This window comes from Heterodontus francisci, unplaced genomic scaffold (genome assembly GCF_036365525.1).
Source record: "Heterodontus francisci isolate sHetFra1 unplaced genomic scaffold, sHetFra1.hap1 HAP1_SCAFFOLD_58, whole genome shotgun sequence".
NCBI classification, from domain to species: Eukaryota; Metazoa; Chordata; class Chondrichthyes; order Heterodontiformes; family Heterodontidae; genus Heterodontus; species Heterodontus francisci.
In genome coordinates this window covers 9,634,285-9,653,654 of record NW_027142006.1, presented here as the reverse complement: position 1 = coordinate 9,653,654, position 19,370 = coordinate 9,634,285, and the positions used below count along the sequence as shown (strand labels likewise).

The 19,370-nt window shown below is 42.5% G+C and overlaps 1 non-coding gene across 1 annotated transcript; it reads left to right on the top strand.

The window, feature by feature from the left end:
• Window positions 1-15,321: 15,321 nt before the first annotated feature.
• On the top strand, window positions 15,322-15,412 carry trnar-ucu (transfer RNA arginine (anticodon UCU)). Its single transcript is given in 2 exon segments — window positions 15,322-15,358; window positions 15,377-15,412. It is a non-coding gene; the product is annotated as a tRNA-Arg (tRNA).
• The last annotated feature ends 3,958 nt before the right edge of the window (window positions 15,413-19,370 follow it).

Here is a 19,370-nt window from a genome sequence, read left to right as displayed (position 1 = left end):
TCATGGAGGAACTGGACAGTGAGCCCTCCATAGTCGAGCTCAACAAGGGCTCAAAACATGCGTGATGCAAACATTGTCACCTTGTACAAAATTACGGGGGATCGCAGTGACTGCAGCAATTATCGGAGCCAGCTGCTCAGTTCCACCCACCTGCTCGATCCCTTTCCTCCTGCAAGTTCCTTTGCTTCAGGTATCCATCCAATTTCCTTTTCAAATCATTGATTGTCTCTACTTCCACCACACTCGTGGGTCAGGACATTACCACTCACAGCATAAAACATTTCCACCTCACCCAAGGATGGGAAATATTTATATCTTCTATATTTAGCTTATTCTCTATCTCTACGAGAATAGAATGGCAGTCAACATGAAAAGGAACCCAAAAATCTTTGAGCAGTATATAAATAATAAGCAGGTAGTCAGCGGTTAAGTGGGCCCCATTAGGGACCAAGATGGTAATATATACTTAGAGCTGCAGGGCAATGTTAATCTGGTTAATAAGTACCTTGTATCAATGATCACTAAGGAAGTGGAATTTGACAAAATATCAGTAGAAGTGGAGAGTGTAGAGGCAATGGAGAGGGTACAAATTGAGAGAGGGAGGTACTGAAAAGGCTGGTTATGCTTCAGGAAGATAAATTACCTGGTCCGGATGGCTTTCATCCCAGATTGCGAAAGGAAATGTGGATGCAGATAACAGAAAGGCTTTCTATAATCTTCCAATCTTCCCTGAATACGGGGGAGGTGTCAGAGGATTAAACAGTTGCAAATGTGACACCCTTATTCAAGAAAGGGTGTAAGGACAGTCCGGCTAACTACAGGCCAGTTAGATTAACAGCAGTGGTGGGTAAGGTTTCAGAAAGAACAATCAGGGAAAAAATCAACAGTCACTTGTAGAGGTTTGAGTTAATTAAGGAGAGTGAGCATGGATTTATAAATGGGAGTTCATGCTTGATTAATCTAACTGCATTTTTTGATGAACTAACAGAGAAGGTTTATGAAGGGCATGCAGTGGATGTTGTTTATATGGATTTTAAGAAACGACACATAAAAGGGTGATTAACAACATTGAGGTTCATGGAATAGGAGGGTCAGTGTCCAATTGGATAGAAAATTGGCTTAAGGACAGAAAACAGCAAGTCGTAATAAATGATTCATTCTCAGACTGGAAGGTTGTCGACAGTGCTGTTCCCCAAGGGTCACTGCTGGAACCACTGCTTTTTACTTGCGACAGATAAATGACTTGGATCTTGGAATATAGAGTAGAATCTCAAAATATGCCGATAACACCAAACTTGGAGAAGTGGCAAACAGTGAGGATGAAATGAACCACCTGCAACAAGACAGTGATAGGCTAGCAGAATGGGCAGACAGGTGCAGATGGATTTTAATAGTGACTAGTGTGAGGTGATGCATTTTAGCAGAAGGAATAGGGAGAGGCAATATATACTTAATGGCACAGTTCTAAAGAGTTTGCAGGAATTGAGGGACCTGTTCACTGAACAATGAACAACGTGAACAATTACTTCTTGTTGTGTGCTCTCAGATTTGTCACCTTCACTGCACTGGAGTGAGGTGACGTCTACTGGCAGGAAGCAAGAACTGCAATCAAGCAGCAGAAATTCCATCGTCTGTCAGGGTGAAAGAAACATTGCAATGTGAGGAAATAGTGAATGGGTTTGATTGGGTTGATGGAGGCATGATTCCACTTGTGGTGGAGTCCAAAGCAAAGGCCAGAAATATAAAATTGTCATTATTAAAAGATATGAGGAATTCATGATAAATGTATTTAGGTAGTGAGTGGGTGGAATCTAGATAAAATAGAAAGTGAGATTGGGTGGACAGAAGCAGTGTGAAAGGATGGCTCAAACAAAAGGTAAACGCCCTGAAAGGTGAACTCTGTTTCTCTCTCCACAGATGCTGCCAGAGTTTCTGAACATTTCCAACACTTTCTGTTTTTATTTCAGAATTTGCAAGATGTTGCTTTGCTCTGAAAAAAAAATGGATGGTCGGCTTTGGCTGCCAGTGAAATACCACAGGAGCTAAAAGGAAGTGGAATGTTGATCTAGGGGTGTGATTCTTGCTTAGGGTGAGTGATGAATTAATGTGTGAGAGATCCTGGGTTCAAATCCTGGACAAGTCCTTCTTCTTTGGCATTTTTAGTTTAAGGTCATTGATTGGTTTCAGCCTTGCAGAAGGCGGAATTGATTTCCATATGGAGCCTGCTTGAGGACCAGAGAGCTGGATTCAAAGAGCTTGATTAACTAAATGTACAGATAGCCAAGTGGGAATATAAAGTTTTTGCAGTAATTGTGACCTGACTCCAAAAACAACAGGACTGGGTTCTGGACTGGAATGGAATCGAATTCTTCAGTGTTTCTGCTGTTTGGCTTGCATTGACTCATCGATTTTCTTGTTTTTCACTTTGTCGATGCCTTTGAATAATTGTGGATCCTTCTTGAGATTGTCTTCTTTCACCAGGTAGTTCTGACCTCTGATGATGATGATCGTAATGAGCTTCAACTCACTGATAGTTTTGGAACTGAACAGATTTCCTTTGCTTGAGTCTATAACATGGAACTCAGTCTGACATGTGGACCCATGGGAGGATTTGAATGCCACCCCTGCGTTGGAGAATACAGTTGCATCCATCCAATAAGAGAGCGAGTAGAAGTGACAGTTCAGTCAGTCAAACATTAAACTTTTAATTTCAGGGTGGTGAGTTTGAGTGCCATTTTGTTTTTCCCTTTTTTAAGGCTTCATTAGCAGAGAGTACAAGGAGTGTTTGAAATGAAATTCAGCAAAAGTATGAGAAAGTCTCACTTTGATTCGGGACTCTTATCTCTCTGCAGCATCTCGCTGTGAAAGATTGAACTTCATCTCATTTCATTCCCAGCTCGGGGTCAGTGCGGCTCTGTGGGACTTCTGGCTGTCTCCTACTTCACAATCCATCAGTGCTGAGAAAGCAATGGGGAATATTATTCACGGCTCTGTAACCTGAGGACACCGATTTAAGGTGAATGGCAAAAGAACCAAAGGCAACATGAGGAAAAACTTCTTTTGCACAGCGAGTGGTTAAGATCTGATATGCACTGCTTGAGAGTGTGATGGAGGCTGATTCAACCATGGCTTTCAAAATGGTATAAGATAATTATTTGAAGTGGAAAAATTGCATGTTTTCATGGAATACATGAGTCTGTGGCATGAGCTGAGTTGCTCGTGCATAGAAGCAGCACAAGCACAATGAGCTGAATGGCTTCCTTTTGTTCTGTAACTATTCTATGATCTATGATTCTTTTCAGAGTGAAATCAACACTCACATACAAGAAACTGACAGGTACACTGTAAACTTCGCATTACCAGACAAGAAATTGACAGATACAGTGTGAAGCCCACATTCACGTTGCAGCAGTTGGCAGGTAACGTGTAAAAATCTTTCTTTCATATCCCAACTGCAAGGTGCAAAGGAAATCAGGTACAAACCCAGGCTCACACTTCAAAGACTGAGAGATACAAAGCAAAACACATATTCACCTGCAAGTGCAGAGACGAAGACACACTCAGAGGAGGTGCAGATTAAAGACACATGCATGTAACAGAAACTGATAGGGATAGAATCAAACCCTTTCTCACTTCTCAGAAACTGATAGATATAGACAAAAGCTGATGCTCACATACAAATTGTTGAAAGATATGTGGTGAAACTCACAGAGCAATAGCAGAAACAAACAAGTACTGAATAATACCCACAGTCACGGACCAAAAACTGAAATATACTGAGTTAAACACCACTTTCTCACACCAGAAACTCATGGCTACAAAGTGAAGCTGACTCTATCCTCCCAGGCACTGACAGGTGCAAAAGAAAACACTCACGACGATTCCAGGACATGAAATGTACGTAATAAAACCTTTCAGCTGAAAGAATAGCATAAATGACAGGTGTGATACCCAGAATGCTCAGCGGCCTAGAATCCGCCCTATCTGTGACAGGAGCTGGGCGCGCAGGCGCGGTAGAGAGCTTTGTCAGCAGCAAGAGCTGCGGGTTCGGAGTTGGAGCGGGATATTCACAAAGTGCGAGAAGACTTTGCGGGGTCACACAGCTGGAGCAGGGCCTCAGGGCCACAATAAGATGGAACAATCCCATCTGTATCCCTGCGGATGGCGGTGGTGAAGCTTTTCCCGGTGAGGCTTCCCGAAACGGCGTCCATAAATGGATAAGAATTGGGGACTGGGCAGGGAGCGTCTCTAAATGAATAAAATTTGGGTACTGGTCAGGGAGCGTCTGTAAATGGATAAGAATTGGGGACTGGGCAGGGAGCGTCTCTAAATGAATAAGATTTGGGTACTGGTCAGGAAGCGTCTGTAAATGGATAAGAATTGGGGACTGGGCAGGGAGTGTCTATAATTGAATTAGAGTTGGAGACTGGGCAGGGAGCGTTTCTAAATGAATAAGATTTGGGGACTGGGCAGGGAGAGTCGATAAATGCTTAAGAATTGGGGACTTGTTCGGGAGCGTTTTTTTATTCGTTCGTGGGATGTGGGCGTCACTGGCTCGATCTCAGCTCGAGTAATGTGTCCAGTTCTGGGCACCAGGCTTTAGAAAGGACATCAAAGCTTCTGAGACAGTTCAGAGGAGATTTACTAGAATGATACCAGAGATGAGGGGTGTCAGTTCTCTGGACAGGCTGGTGAAGCTGGGATTGTTCTCCTCAGAGTAGAGAAGGTTAAGGGAAGATTTAATAGAGGTGTTCAGAATCATGAAGGATTTTCATAGGGTAGAGAGGGAGAAACTGTTTCCACTGTCCTGGGGGTCAGTAACCAGAGGACACAGATTTAAAATAATTGGCCAAAAATGTCAAGGGGAGGTGAGGAGAGATCTTTTTACCCAGTAACTGATTCGGATTTGGAATGAATTGTCTGACAGGGTGGTGGAAACAGATTCAATTATAACTTTCATAAAGGAATTGGACAAATATTTCAAAGTGAAATTCTCCAGGATTATGGGGAAATAGGCAGGGAGTTGGACTAATTGCATCTTTTTCTCAGAGAGTCAGCAGAGGCACAATGGGGCCGAATGGCCTCCTTCTGTGCTGTATGATTCTATGAACATAAGAACGAGGAGCCGGAGTCGGCAAGTCAGCCACTCGAGCCTGCTCTGCCATTCAATACAATCATGGCTGATCTCATCACGGCAGTTCTTGTTTCTTGCCAGTAGATGTCACTTCACTCCAATACAGTGAAGTTTACAAATCTGAGAGAGACACAACAGGAAAGAATTGTTCACATTATAGTGAATGTGTGGGATTTAGAAATACTAGGAGTGGAGACGAGTTATTACTTGTCTGCTCGATCCCCATAGCCCTGTAAAATTATTTCCTTCAAGTGCCCATTCAAATTCCTATTGTAATCCTCTGTTGTCTCCATTTCCATCGCCCTCGTGGGCAGCGAGTTACAGATCATCACCAATCAGTGTAAGAAAGTTCTTGCGCACATTCCCCCTGTACCTCCTGTCCAAAACCTTCAATCTGTGTCCCCTAGTCCTTGTACCAATAGTTAACAGGAACAATGTTTCCTTGCCAACTTATTTAAAACTGTCATAGCCGAAAACACATCTATCAATTCTCCCCTCACTCTCCTTTGATGCAGGTAGAACAACCCTAGCTGACAATTTTGTATTTCTGGCCTTTGCTTCAGACACCACCACAAGTGGAATCATGTCTCCATCTACCCAATCAAACCACTTCGCTGTTTCCTCACATTGCAATGTTTCTTTAACCCTGACAGACTGTGGAGTTTCTGCTGCTTGATTGCAGTTCTTGCTTCCCGCCAGTAGATGTCACCTCACTCCAATACAGTGAAGTTCACAAATCTGAGAGAGACACAACAGGAAATAATTGTTCAAATTATAGTGAATGTGTGGGATTTTGAAATACTGGGAGTGGAGACGAGTTATTATTGCACTCTGCTATTACATCTTTTATAATGGACTCCAGCATTTTCCCCACGACTGATGTCAGGCTAACCGGTATATAATTCGCTGTTTTCTTTCTGCCTCTTTTTTTAAATCGTGGAGTTAAATTAACTACCGTCCAATCCATTTGAACTGTTCCAGAGTCTACAGAATTTTGAAAAAAGACCAGAAATGCATCTGCTATTTCAAGGGCCACTTCCTTAAGTACTCTAGGATGTAGATTATCAGGCCTTGGGGATTTATCGGCCTTCAATCCCATCAATTTCCCAAACATTCCCTACTAATACAGATTTCATACAGTTCCTCCTTCTCATTAGACCCTATGTTCCCCAACATTTCTGGGAGGTAATTTGTATCCTCCTTTGTGAAGACAGAACCAAAGTATGTATTTAATTGGTCTGCCATTTCTTTGTTCCCCATTATAAATTCCCCCGTTTCTGACTGTAAGGGACCCACATTTGTCTTCACTAATCTTTTTCTCTGCACATATCTATAGAAGCTTTTACAGTCAGTTTTTATGTTCTCTGCTAGCTTACTCTCATACTCTATTTCCCCCTTCTTAATCAATCCTTTTGTCCTCCTCTGCTAAATTCCAAACTGCTCACAATCTTCAGGTTTGCTGCTTGTTCTGGCCATTTTATATTTCTCCTCCTTGGATCTAATACTTTCCTTAATTTCTTTTGTAAGCCACAGTTGAGCCACCCTTCCTGTTTTACTTTTGCACAGACAGGAATGAACAATTGTTGTAATTCATCCATGCGCTCTTTAAATGCTAGCCATTGCCTATCCACTGTCAACCCTTTAAGTAACGTTCCCCAATCTATCACAGCCAACTCCCGCCTCATACCTTCATAGTTTTCTTTGTTTAGATTCAGGACCCGAGTCTCGGAATCAACTCTCTCACTCTCATTCTTAATGAAGAATTTTATCATATTATGGGCGCACTTCCCCAAGGGACCCCACACAACAAGATTGTTAACTAATCCTTTCTCATTACACAATACCCAGTCCAGGAAGGCCTGTTCTCTGGAGGTGTTATACACCTCTATCAATTCTCCACTCAATCTCCTTTGAGAAAGGCAGAATAATCCTAGCTTTTCCAACCTAACCTTGTAACTAAAATCCCCCATCCCTGGGTCCATTCTGGTAAATCGCCTCTGCGTCCTCTCAAGGACCCTCACATTCTTTCTAAAGTCTGCTGAGCAGAACTGGAAGCAACACTCCAAATGGGGCCTAACCAGAGTTTTATAATGGTTCAGCCTAACTTCCCTGCTTTTGTACTCAATGCCTCTATTTATAAAGCCCAAGATCCCATATGCTTTGCAAACCACTCTCGCAATATGTCTTGCCACCTTCAAAGATTGATGCACATGAACCCCAAGTCCCTCTATTCCAACACACACTTTAGAACTGTGCCATTAAGTAAATATTGCCTCTCCCTATTCCTTATGACAAAATACATCACCTCACACTTGTCACTATTAAATTCCATCTGCCACCTGTCTGCCCATTCTGCTAGCCTATCATTGTCCTGTTGCAGGCAGTTCATATCATCCTCACTGTTTGCCACTCCTCCAAGTTTGTTGTCATCGGGATATTTTGAGATTTTACTCAATATTCCAAGATCCAAGTCATTTATCTTTAGCAAAAAAAGCAGTGGTTCTAGCACTGACCCTTGGGGAACATCACTGTCGACTAGCCTCCAGTCTGACTAAGAATCATTTAATAAGACTCCCTGTTTTCTGTCCTTAAACCAATTTTCTATCCAATTGGACACTGACCCTCCTATACCACGAACCTCAATTTTGTAAACCCCACTTTTATGTGGTACCTTGTCAAACGCTTCCTTAAAATCCATATAAACAACACCCACTGCATTCCCTTTAGCAAGCTGCTCTGTTAGCTCATCAAAAAATGCAGTTCGATTAGTCAAGCATGAACTCCCATTTATAAATCCATGCTCACTCTACTTAATTAACTCAAACCTCTCCAAGTGACTGTTGATTTTTTACCCTGATTATTCTTTCTAAAACCTTACCCACCGCTGCTGTTAATCTAACTAGCCTGTAGTTAGCCGGACTGTCCTTACACCCTTTCTTGAATAAGGACGTCGCATTTGCCACTGTTTACTCCTGGCACCTCCCCCGTATCCAGGGAAGATTGGAAGATTATGGCAAACTCTTCCATTATCTGCATCCGCATTTCCTTTCGCAACCTGGGATGCCAGCCATCCAGACCAGGTGATTTATCTACCCTAAGCACAGCCAGCCTTTTTAGTACCTCCCTCTCTCAATTTGTACCCTCTCCATTGACTCTACTCTCTTCACTTCGACTGATATTTTGTCAAATTCCACTTCCTTAGTGATCACTGATACAAAGTACTCATTAAGTAGATTAACATTGCCCTGCACCTCTAAGCTTATGTTATCCTTTTTGTCCCTAATAGGCCCGACTCAACCTCTTACTACCCACTTATCATTTACATGCTGCTCGAAGATTTTTGGGTTTCCTTTCATGTTGACTGCCAGTCTATTCTCATAGAAATAGAGAATAAGCAAATATAGAAGATGTAAGTATTTCCCATCCTTGATGAGGTGGAACTTTCTTTTGTTGTGGGTGGTAATGACTTGGCCCACGAGTGTGGTGGAAGCAAAGACAATCAATGATTTGAAAAGGAAATTGGATGGATACTTGAAGGAAAGAAACTTGCAGGAGGCAAGGGATCGAGCTGGTGAGTGGAACTGACTAGATTGCTCCGGGGAGAGCCAGCATGGACGTGATAGGCCAAACGACCACATTCTGTACTGTAAATGACTCTGTGTTGTTTCTCAAATTCAATCCACTGGTGCTTGGTAAATAATTTCAAAGTAAATTGTGCAACCGGAAAATCAGAACCAAGGCGAGGGACGCATAAGGAAGCAAAATTGCTAAAACCCGGGATTGAACCAGGGAATTTTAGATTTTCAGTCTGACGCTCTCCCAACTGAGCTATTTCAGCCCTACATTAACAGAGGCTTGGTGTCCTTGTTTTGGAAGAAAATACATACATTCAAGTTTTCCAAAAAATTAAAGAACACAACATGTGAGTAATATTCCCCATTGCTTTCTCAGTACTGATGGATTGTGAAGCGGGAGACAGCCAGAAGTGCCACTGAGCCGCACAGACCCCGAGCTGAGAATGAAATGAGATCAAATTCAATCTTTCATAGTGAGATGCTGCTGAGAGGTAAGAGTCCTGAATCAAAGCAAGACTTGCTCATTTCAAACACTCCCTGTACTCTCTGCTCATGAAGCCTTACAAAAGGGAAAAACAGAATGGCACTCAAACTCACAACCCTACCATTAAAAGTCTCATGTTCGACTGACAGAACTGTCACTTCTACTCGGTCTCTTATTGGATGGATGCAACTCCAACGCAGGGATGGCATTCAAATCCTCCCATGGGTCCACATGTCAGACTGAGTTCCATGTTGTAGACTCAAGCAAAGGAAATCTGCTCACTTCCAAAACTATCAGCGAGTTGAAGCTGATTACAATCAACATCATCAGAGGTCAGAACTACCTGGTGAAAGAAGACACCCTGAAGAAGGATCCACAATTATTCAAAGGCATCGACAAAGTGAAAAACAAGAAAATCGATGAGTCAATGCAAGCCAAACAACAGAAACACTGAAGAATTCCATTCCATTCCAGTCCAGAACCCAGTCCTGTTGTTTTTGGAGTCAGGTCACAATTACAGCAACAACTTTATATTCCCACTTGGCTATCTGTGCATTTAGTTAATTGCAATTTTGTCGACAAGCTCTTTGAATCCAGTTGTCTGGTCCTCAAGCCAGCTCCGGATGGAAGTCAATTCCACCTTCTGCAAGGCTGAAACCAATAGATAACCTTAATCTAAAAGTACCAGCAGACCAGGGCTCATTCGGGACTTGAACCCGGGAGTGCTGGCATGTTAATTAACCATACTCCCTAAGCGAGAATCATATGCCTAGACCAACGAGCCACTGACAAGTCAAGCTTTATTAGCTGCTGTGGAATTTCACTGGAACCCCCCTGCCAATCATCCATTTTTTTTTTCAGATCAAAGCAACATCCTGCAAATGCTGAAATAAAAACAGAAAGTGCTGGACATGTTCAGCAGCTCTGGCAGCATCTGTGCTGTGAGAAACACAGTTAACGTTTCAGGGCACTCACCTTTTGTTTCAGCCATCCTTTCAGACTGATTCTGTCCATCCAATCTCACTTTCTATTCTATCCACATTCTAACCATTCACTCCGTTACTACATTTTTCATGAATTCCTCATTTCTTTTATTAATGACAATTTTGTATTTCTGGCCTTTGCTTCAGACACCACCACAAGTGGAATCATGTCTCCATCTACCCAATCAAACCATTTCGCTGTATCCTCACATTGCAATGTTTCTTTAACCCTGACAGACTGTGGAGTTTCTGCTGCTTAATTGCAGTTCTTGCTTCCCGCCAGTAGATGTCACCTCACTCCAATACAGTGAAGTTTACAAATCTGAGAGAGACACAACAGGAAATAATTGTTCACATTCTAGTGAATGTGTGGGATTTAGAAATACTAGGAGTGGAGACGAGTTATTATTGCACTCTGCTATTACATCTTTTATAATGGACTCCAGCATTTTCCCCACGACTGATGTCAGGCTAACCGGCATATAATTCGCTGTTTTCTTTCTGCCTCTTTTTTTTAAATAGCGGAGTTACATTAACTACCGTCCAATCCATTGGAACTGTTCCAGAGTCGATAGAATTTTGAAAAAAGACCAGAAATGCATCTGCTATTTCAAGGGCAACTTCCTTAAGTACTCTGGGATGTAGATTATCAGGCCCTGGGGATTTATCGGCTTTCAATCCCATCAATTTCCCAAACATTCCCTACTAATACTGATTTCATACAGTTCCTCCTTCTCACTAGACCCTATGTTCCCCAACATTTCTGGGAGATAATTTGTATCCTCCTTTGTGAAGACAGATCCAAAGTATGTATTTAATTAGTCTGCCATTTCTTTGTTCCACATTATAAATTCCCCCGTTTCTGACTGTCAGGGGCCCACATTTGTCTTCACTAATCTTTTTCTCTGCACATATCTATAGAAGCTTTTACAGTCAGTTTTTATGTTCTCTGCTAGCTTACTCTCATACTCTATTTCCCCCTTCTTAATCAATCCTTTTGTCCTCCTCTGCTAAATTCCAAACTGCTCACAATCTTCAGGTTTGCTGCTTGTTCTGGCCATTTTATATTTCTCCTCCTTGGATCTAATACTTTCCTTAATTTCTTTTGTAAGCCACAGTTGAGCCACCCTTCCTGTTTTACTTTTGCACAGACAGGAATGAACAATTGTTGTAATTCATCCATGCGCTCTTTAAATGCTAGCCATTGCCTATCCACTGTCAACCCTTTAAGGAACATTCCCCAATCTATCATAGCCAACTCCCGCATCATACCTTCATAGTTTCCTTTGTTTAGATTCAGGACCCTAGTCTCGGAATCAACTCTCTCACTCTCCATCTTAATGAAGAATTTTATCATATTATGGGCACACTTCCCCAAGGGACCCCTCACAACAAGATTGTTAACTAATCCTTTCTCATTACTAAATACCCAGTCCAGGATGGCCTGTTCTCTAGAGGTGTTATACACCTCTATCAATTCTCCACTCAATCTCCTTTGATATAGGCAGAATAATCCTAGCTTTTCCAACCTAACCTTGTAACTAAAATCTCCCATCCCTGGATCCATTCTGGTAAATCGCCTCTGCGTCCTCTCAAGGACCCTCACATTCTTTCTAAAGTCTGCTGTGCAGAACTGGAAGCAACACTCCAATTGGGGCCTAACCAGAGTTTTATAATGGTTCAGCATAACTTCCCTGCTTTTGTACTCAATGCCTCTATTTATAAAGCCCAAGATCCCATATGCTTTGCTAACCACTCTCGCAATATGTTTTGCCACCTTCAAAGATCGGTGCACATGAACCTCAAGTCCCTCTATTCCAGCACACTCTTTAGAACTGTGCCATTAAGTATATATTGCCTCTCCCTATTCCTTATGACAAAATACATCACCTCACACTTGTCACTATTAAATTCCATCTGCCACCTGTCTGCCCATTCTGCTAGCCTATCACTGTCCTGTTGCAGGCAGTTCATATCATCCTCACTGTTTGCCACTCCTCCAAGTTTGGTGTCATCGGCATATTTTGAGATTCTACTCTGTATTCCAAGATCCAAGTCACTTTCCTTTAGCAAAAAAAGCAGTGGTTCAAGCACTGACCCTTGGGGAACACCACTGTCGACTATCCTCCGGTCTGACCAAGAACCAATTAATATGACTCGCTGTTTTCAGTCTTTAAAACAATTTACTATCCACATGGACACTGACCCTCCTAATCCATGAACCCCAATTTTGTTAACCACCCTTTTATGTGGTACTTTATATAATGCTTTCGTAACATCCATATAAACAACATCCACTGCATTCCCTTCATCAGCATTCTCAGATAGTTTATCAACAAATGCAGTTAGATTTGTCAAGCATGAACTCCCATTTATAAATCCATGCCCACTCTCCTGAATTAACTCAAACCTCTCCAAAGGACTTGATTTTTTTCCCTGACCTGTTGATCTCGTGCTGATAGCAAGCTCACCATAGAGCATGTATTTGGCAATGTGACCATCATCCATTTGGCCCAGTCAACAGAGTCACCGCTGACTCAAGAGGGCAAACATGCTGCGGATCCCTGCACGCTGGTGTACTTCCGCATTCGGCACTCTGTCCTGCCAGGAGATGCCCAGTATCCATCTGAGGCAGTGGAGGTGGAAGCTGTTCAGCCGCTTTTTTTGGCTTGTATAAGTTGTTGATGCTTCTCTACTATAAAGGAGGGTGCAGAGAACACAAGCCTGGTACACGTGGAGCTTTGTATTTTCGGTCAGTTTGCTGTCGGTTCACACTTGTCTTCTCAACTTTGACATGACAGCTGCAGCATTGGCAATCCTGGTGCTGATTTCAGCATCAAGGGCCAGATTGCTGGTGATTGTTGATGGAAGGTATGTGAAGCTGTTGACAACCTCCAAAGTGAGGTTGTCGATGTTGATGGAAAGTGGAGTCTCTACGTCCTGGCCCGTAACTTTCATCTTCCTGATGCTGATTGTCAGTCCAAATTCTTTGCAGGCCAGCGAGAACCGATTTACAAGCTGCTGTGACTGAACTTCATTATGGGATGTCAGCACAGCATCATCAGCAAATAGCAACTCACAGACTAGGAATTTACCCACTTTGGTCTTGGCGCACAGTCTTGCCAAGTTGAACAGCTTGTCGTCAGCTCTGATGTGCAGGTGAACACCCCCATCTGTGTCATTGAAAGTGTACAATAGCAGCATGGAGAAGAATATGCCAATTATAAAGGATGTGATAACTAGACAGTTCGAAAATGATGACATGATTGGGCAGAGTCAACATAGATTTATGAAAAGGAAAACAGGTTTGAAAAACCTGTTGAGATTTTTGAGGATGTTACGTATAGAACAGATAAAGGAGAACCAGTGGATGTGTGGTATTTGTATTTTCCTTTGGTAAGGTCCCACACAGGAGGTGAGTAAACAAATTTAGAGCACATAGGCTTGGGGATAATATACTGATATGGATTGAGAATTGGTTAACAGACCGAAAACAGAGAGCAGGAATAACGGGTCCTTCTCAGGATGGCAGGCTGTTACTATTGGGGTACTGCAAGGATCAGTGTTGGAGCCAGAGCTGTTAACAACCTATATAAATGATTTGTATGTGGGAATTAAATGTAATATTTCTAAGTTTGCAGATGACACAAAGCTCGGTGAAGTATGAGTTGTGAGGAGGATGCAGAGAGGCTTCCAGGGGACCTGGAGAGGCTAAGTGAATGGGCAAGAACATGGAATATTTTGTGAATAAGTGTGAAGTTATTCACTTTGGTAGAATAAACAGAAAGACAGAGTATTTCTTAAATGGTGAGAGGTTGGGAAGTGTCGATGTCCAACCAAGGGTGCCCTTGTTCCTGAGACACTAAAAGCTCTTGTGCAGGTGCAGCAATCAATTAGGAAGGCAAATGGTATGCTGTACCCACACGAGGGGTCATGAGTACAGGAGTAAAGATGTCTTGCTGCAATTGTATAGAGCCTTGGTGAATCCGCACTGGAGTATTGTGTACAGTTTAGTCTCCTCATCTTATGAAGGATACACTTGCCATAGAGGGGGTGAAACAGAGGGTCAACAGACTAATCTTTTTTTTGCATTTATTTCATTTCATCTCAGTTTGTTCAGTTTGCTTACCTACTGTTTTTTTTCAGGTTTGTACTTGCTGCTGTTCAATATTCAGTCCGTTAACACCTAATCTGTACTAATGCTTTGTCTTTCAACACACCATTAACATATTGTTTGCCTTTGCTGCATGACCTTTTGGTCAGCTATGTGGCCTTGTCCAATCTACACCTTCTCCTTTGTTATCTCTTGCCCCACCCCCACCTCACTTGCTTATAACCTGTGACTTTTCTAATATATGTCAGTTCCGAAGATGGGTCACTGACCTGAAACGTTAACTCTGCTTCTCTTTTCACAGATGCTGCCAGACCTGCTGAGTGGTTCCAGCATTTCTTGTTTTTATGTCACCAGACTAATCCCTGGGAGGGTGGGATTGTCTTATGAGGAAACTGGGCCTGTATTCCTTAAAGTTTCGAAGAATGGGAGTTGATCTGATTGAAACTGACAAAATTCTTACAGGGTGTGACAGTGTGGATGTAGACAGGATGTTTGCCCTGGTTGGTGAGTCGAAAACTAAAGGACATCCTCTCAGAAGAAGGAGTAGGCCATTTTAAACTGAGATGGGTGGAATTTCTTCACTCAGACGGTGGTGAATCATTGGAATACTGTGCCCCAGAGGGCTGTGGCAGCTCAATCATTGAGCATGTTGAAGACAGAAATTGATAGAAATCTTGATACTCATGACATCAAGGGATATGGGGATAGCATGGGAAAGGGGCTTTGAGGTAGGTGATCAGCCATGATCGAATTGAATGACAGAGCAGGCTCGACGGGCTGAATAGCTTACTCCTATGTTCCTCTGTTCCTAAGAGAGTTGGCGCCAGCGCGCAGCCCTGCTTTACCCCACTGCTGATCTTGAAAGCGTCTGATGTTGCTCCATTGTAACTGATGGAACTGTGCATGTTCTCGTGGAAAGAAGAGATGATGCCCAAGAGGTCAGGAGGGCAGCCTATGTTCCATTGCAGTTTGAAGAGGCCGTCTCTGCTGACAAGATCAAAGGCCTTGGTGAGGTCGATAAAAATGTGTGAGGCTCTGTGGCGTAATGGATAGCGTGTTGGACTTCTAAATAATGATTACGACGATATTCGAAGGTTGTGGGTTCAAGTCCCACCAGAGTCAGATTTTGGACCAGAAACAGAGGAGCACAACGGAACAACAAATGAAGAAATGCGCCAAAAGCACAGACTCGGAGACAGAGCGAGAGAGAGAGAAGCAGAGCAGGGGAAAAAAATCGAGGAGTGACGGCACAATGGAGAGTGAGAGCAGGGAAACAGAGAGCCGCTGGGGTGAGGATACAGTATTTGGTTCTTTCTTCGGTGCAGTGGAAGGAGCTGTTTGGTGAGGATCTGGTAAGCTGTGACATCACAGGCAGCCAGGTAGTTGATTGGTTTGGAAGAACCGACCTGCTTGATGCGCATCTGGTAAGTGATTAATTTCCATTTTAGTCCTAACGTTTAAAATAGTAAACAAACTAGTGGTAAGTTTAATAAAATATGCAATAAAATGAATAATTGAATAAAATATTTAAGTAGTTAATTGAAACACGTTAAGGATGACAGGACAGGTGATGTGTCACAGCTGCAGCATGTGGGAGTTCCTGGATGCCAGTGTGATCCAGGGCAAACACGTCTGCAGTAAGTGTTTGCGGCTCAAAGAGGGAGAAAAAAGGAATGTAGTGGTAGTAGGGGACAGTATAGTAAGGTGGATTGACTCTGTTCTCTGCAGCAAAAGCAAGAGTCCAGACGGCTGTGTTGCCTGCCGGTGCCAGGATTCAGGACATCTGCTCAGGGCTGGAGCGAAACATACAATGGGAGGGGGAGGATCCAGTCGTCGTGGTCCATGTCGGTACCAACGACATAGGCAGGACAAGGATAGAGGTTCTGCAAAGTCAATATGAGGAACTCGGCACCAAATTAAGAAGCAGAACCTCAAAGTTAATCATCTCTGGATTATTATCTGAGCCATGTGCAAATTGGCATAGGACAAATAAGATTAGAGAAAGTAATGTGCGGCTGAAAGACTGGTGTGGTAGTAGTGGGTTCTGGTTCGTGGGGCATTGGCACCAGTACTGGGGAAAGAGGTGGCTGTACCGTTGGGACGGTCTACACCTGATCCGTGCTGGTGCCGGTGTTCTAGCGAGCCACATAATGAGGGAAGTAGAGACGGTTTTAAACTGAATAGTGGGGGCAAGGGATCAAATTTGGGAAGATATGGTGAATCAAGGAGGAGAGACAAGGCAAGAGAGAAAGGTATAAATATGGGAAATGATAAACAGACTGTGACATGAAGGGACAGAATGTACAAATCTAAGAGTAAATCGACAGATAAGGCTAGAGGTGACAAAAATAATAAAAGGACAAAACTAAATGCTCTGTATCTGAATGCATGGAGCATTTGAAACAAAACAGATGAACTGGGAGCACAAATAGAATAAATAAGTACGATCTGATAGTCATTACAGAGACATGGCTGCAGGGCGACATAGATTGGGATGTGAATATTGGAGGTGACATGGCGTTTCGGAAGGACAGGAAGCTAGGAAAAGGTGGCGGGGTAGCTCTGTTAATTAATGATGGTATTAGCGTAATAGAGAGGGATGACCTGAGTTCTGGAGATCAGGATGCAGAAGCAGTTTGGGTACAAATGAGAAATCATAAAGGCAAGAAGTCACTTGTGGGAGTGGTGTACAGGCCACCTAACATTAACCACACTGTCGGATGGGATATAAAGGAAGAAATAATGGCAGCTTGTCAGAAAGGTACTGTGATAATTATGGGGGATTTTAATCTACATATAGATTGGAAAATTCAGATGGGCAGAGGGAGCCTAGATGAGGAGTACATAGAATGTTTTGGGGATAATTTCTTGGAACAATACATTCTGGAGCCAACCAGAGAGCAGGCTATACTAGACCTGGCATTGTGCAACGAGATAGGATTAATTAATGACCTCATAGTTAAAGTGCCCCTAGGTAGTAGCGATTATAATATGATTGAATTTTACATTCAGTTTGAAGGAGAGGAGAGTGGGTCCCAGACTAGTATTTTAAATTTAAATAAGGGCAATTATAAGGTCATGAAAGCAGAGCTAGCTAAAGTGAACTGGCAAATTAGGTTAAGGGATAAGTCAATAGAGATACAGTGGCAGACATTTAAGGGGATATTTCAGAATACACAGAATAGATACATTTCAACGAGAAAGAAAAGTTCCAAAGGTGGGACTCACCATCCATGGTTCACGAAAACAGTTAAAGATACTATCAAACTTAAAGAAAAAGCCTATAATTGTGCAAAGGTGGGAGGCAGGTCAGAAGATTGGACAGAATATAAAAAAACAGCAAAGAATGACTAAAAGATTGATAAGGAAGGTAAAATTAGAGTATGAGAGAAAGCTCGCAAGGAATTTCAAGACAACTAGTAAGAGTTTCGATAGATATTTTAAAAAGAAAAGAGTTAACAAAGCGACTGTTGGTCCTATAGAAAGTGTGTCTGGGGAATTAATAATGGATAATTAAGAGATGGCAGATGAATTGAACAGATACTTTGCATCGGTCTTCACTATTGAGTATACAAATAACATCCCAGTATTAGCCGTATATCAGCAAATTGAAGGGATGGAGGAACTCAAGAAAATTACAATCACCAGGGAAGTGGTACTAAACAAATTGTTGGAGCTGCAGGTTGGCAAGTCGCCAGGTCCTGAATTGGCTAGTGAGATAGTTGATGCGCTGGTTTTAATATTCCAAAATTCCCTAGATTCGAGAAGGTTCCGTTAGATTGGAAAAGAGTGAATGTAACTCATGTATTCAAAAAGGGAGGGAGACAGAAAGCAGGAAACGACAGGCCAGTTAGCTTAACATTTGTCTGAGGGAAAATGTTTGGAGCTATTACAGAGGATGTTATAGCAGGGCATTTAGAAAAAATTAAGGTAATCAGGCAGAGTCAACATGGTTTTTTGAAAGGGAAATCATGTTTAACCAATTTATTGGAGTTCTTTGAGGGAGTTACATGTGCTGTGGATAAAGGGGAACCAGTGGATGTATTGTATTTCGATTTCCAGAAGGATAAGGTGCCATATCAAAGGTTATTGCAGAAAATAAAAGCTCATGGTGTCGGGGGTAACATATTGGCATGGATAGAAGATTGGCTAGCTGACAGGAAACAGAGAGTCAGCATAAATGGGTCATTTTCTGGTTGGCAAGAAGTAACGAGTGGTGTGCCACAGGGATCTGTGCTGGGGCCTCAACTTTTTACAATTTATATAAATGACTTAGATGAAGGGACCGAAGGTATTGTTGCTAAATTTGCTGATCACAAAGATAGGTAGGAAAGTAGGTTGTGAAGAGGACATAAGGGGGCTACAAAGGGATATAGATAAGTTAAGTGATTGGGCAAAGACCTGGCAAATGGAGTATAATGTGGGAAAGTCGGAAATTGTCCACTATGGCAGGAAGAATAAAAAAGCATATTATCTAAATGGTGAGAGATTGCAGAGCTCTGAGATGCAGAGGGATCTGGGTGTCCGAGGGCATGAATTGCAAAAGGTTAGTATGCAGGTCCAGCACGTAATTAGGAAAGCTAATAGAATGTTATCATTTATCACTATTGTATTGAATACGAGAGTAGGGAGGTTATGCTTCAGCTATACAGGACATTGGTGAGACCTCTTCTGCAGTACTGAGTACTGTACTGGTCTCCTTATTTGCGGAAGGATGTAAATGCATTGGAAGTAGTACAGAGAAAGTTTACGAGACTAATACATGGAATGGGTGGGCTGACTTACGAGGAAAGATTGGACAAGCTAGGCTTGTCTCCGCCAGAGTTTAGAAGAGAAAGAGGCGACATGATTTGTTATTTAATTTATTAATTAACGAATTAGCTATCCTCCAGTCTTCTGGTACCTCACCCGTAGCTAACGATGACACAAAAATCTCTGCCAGCGCCCCAGCAATCTCCTCCCTTGCTTCCCATAGCATCCTAGGATACATCTGATCAGGCCCTGGGGATTTATCCACCTTAATGCGCTCCAAAACCTCCAACACCTCCTCCTTTGTAATGTTGATATGCTGCAGGATATC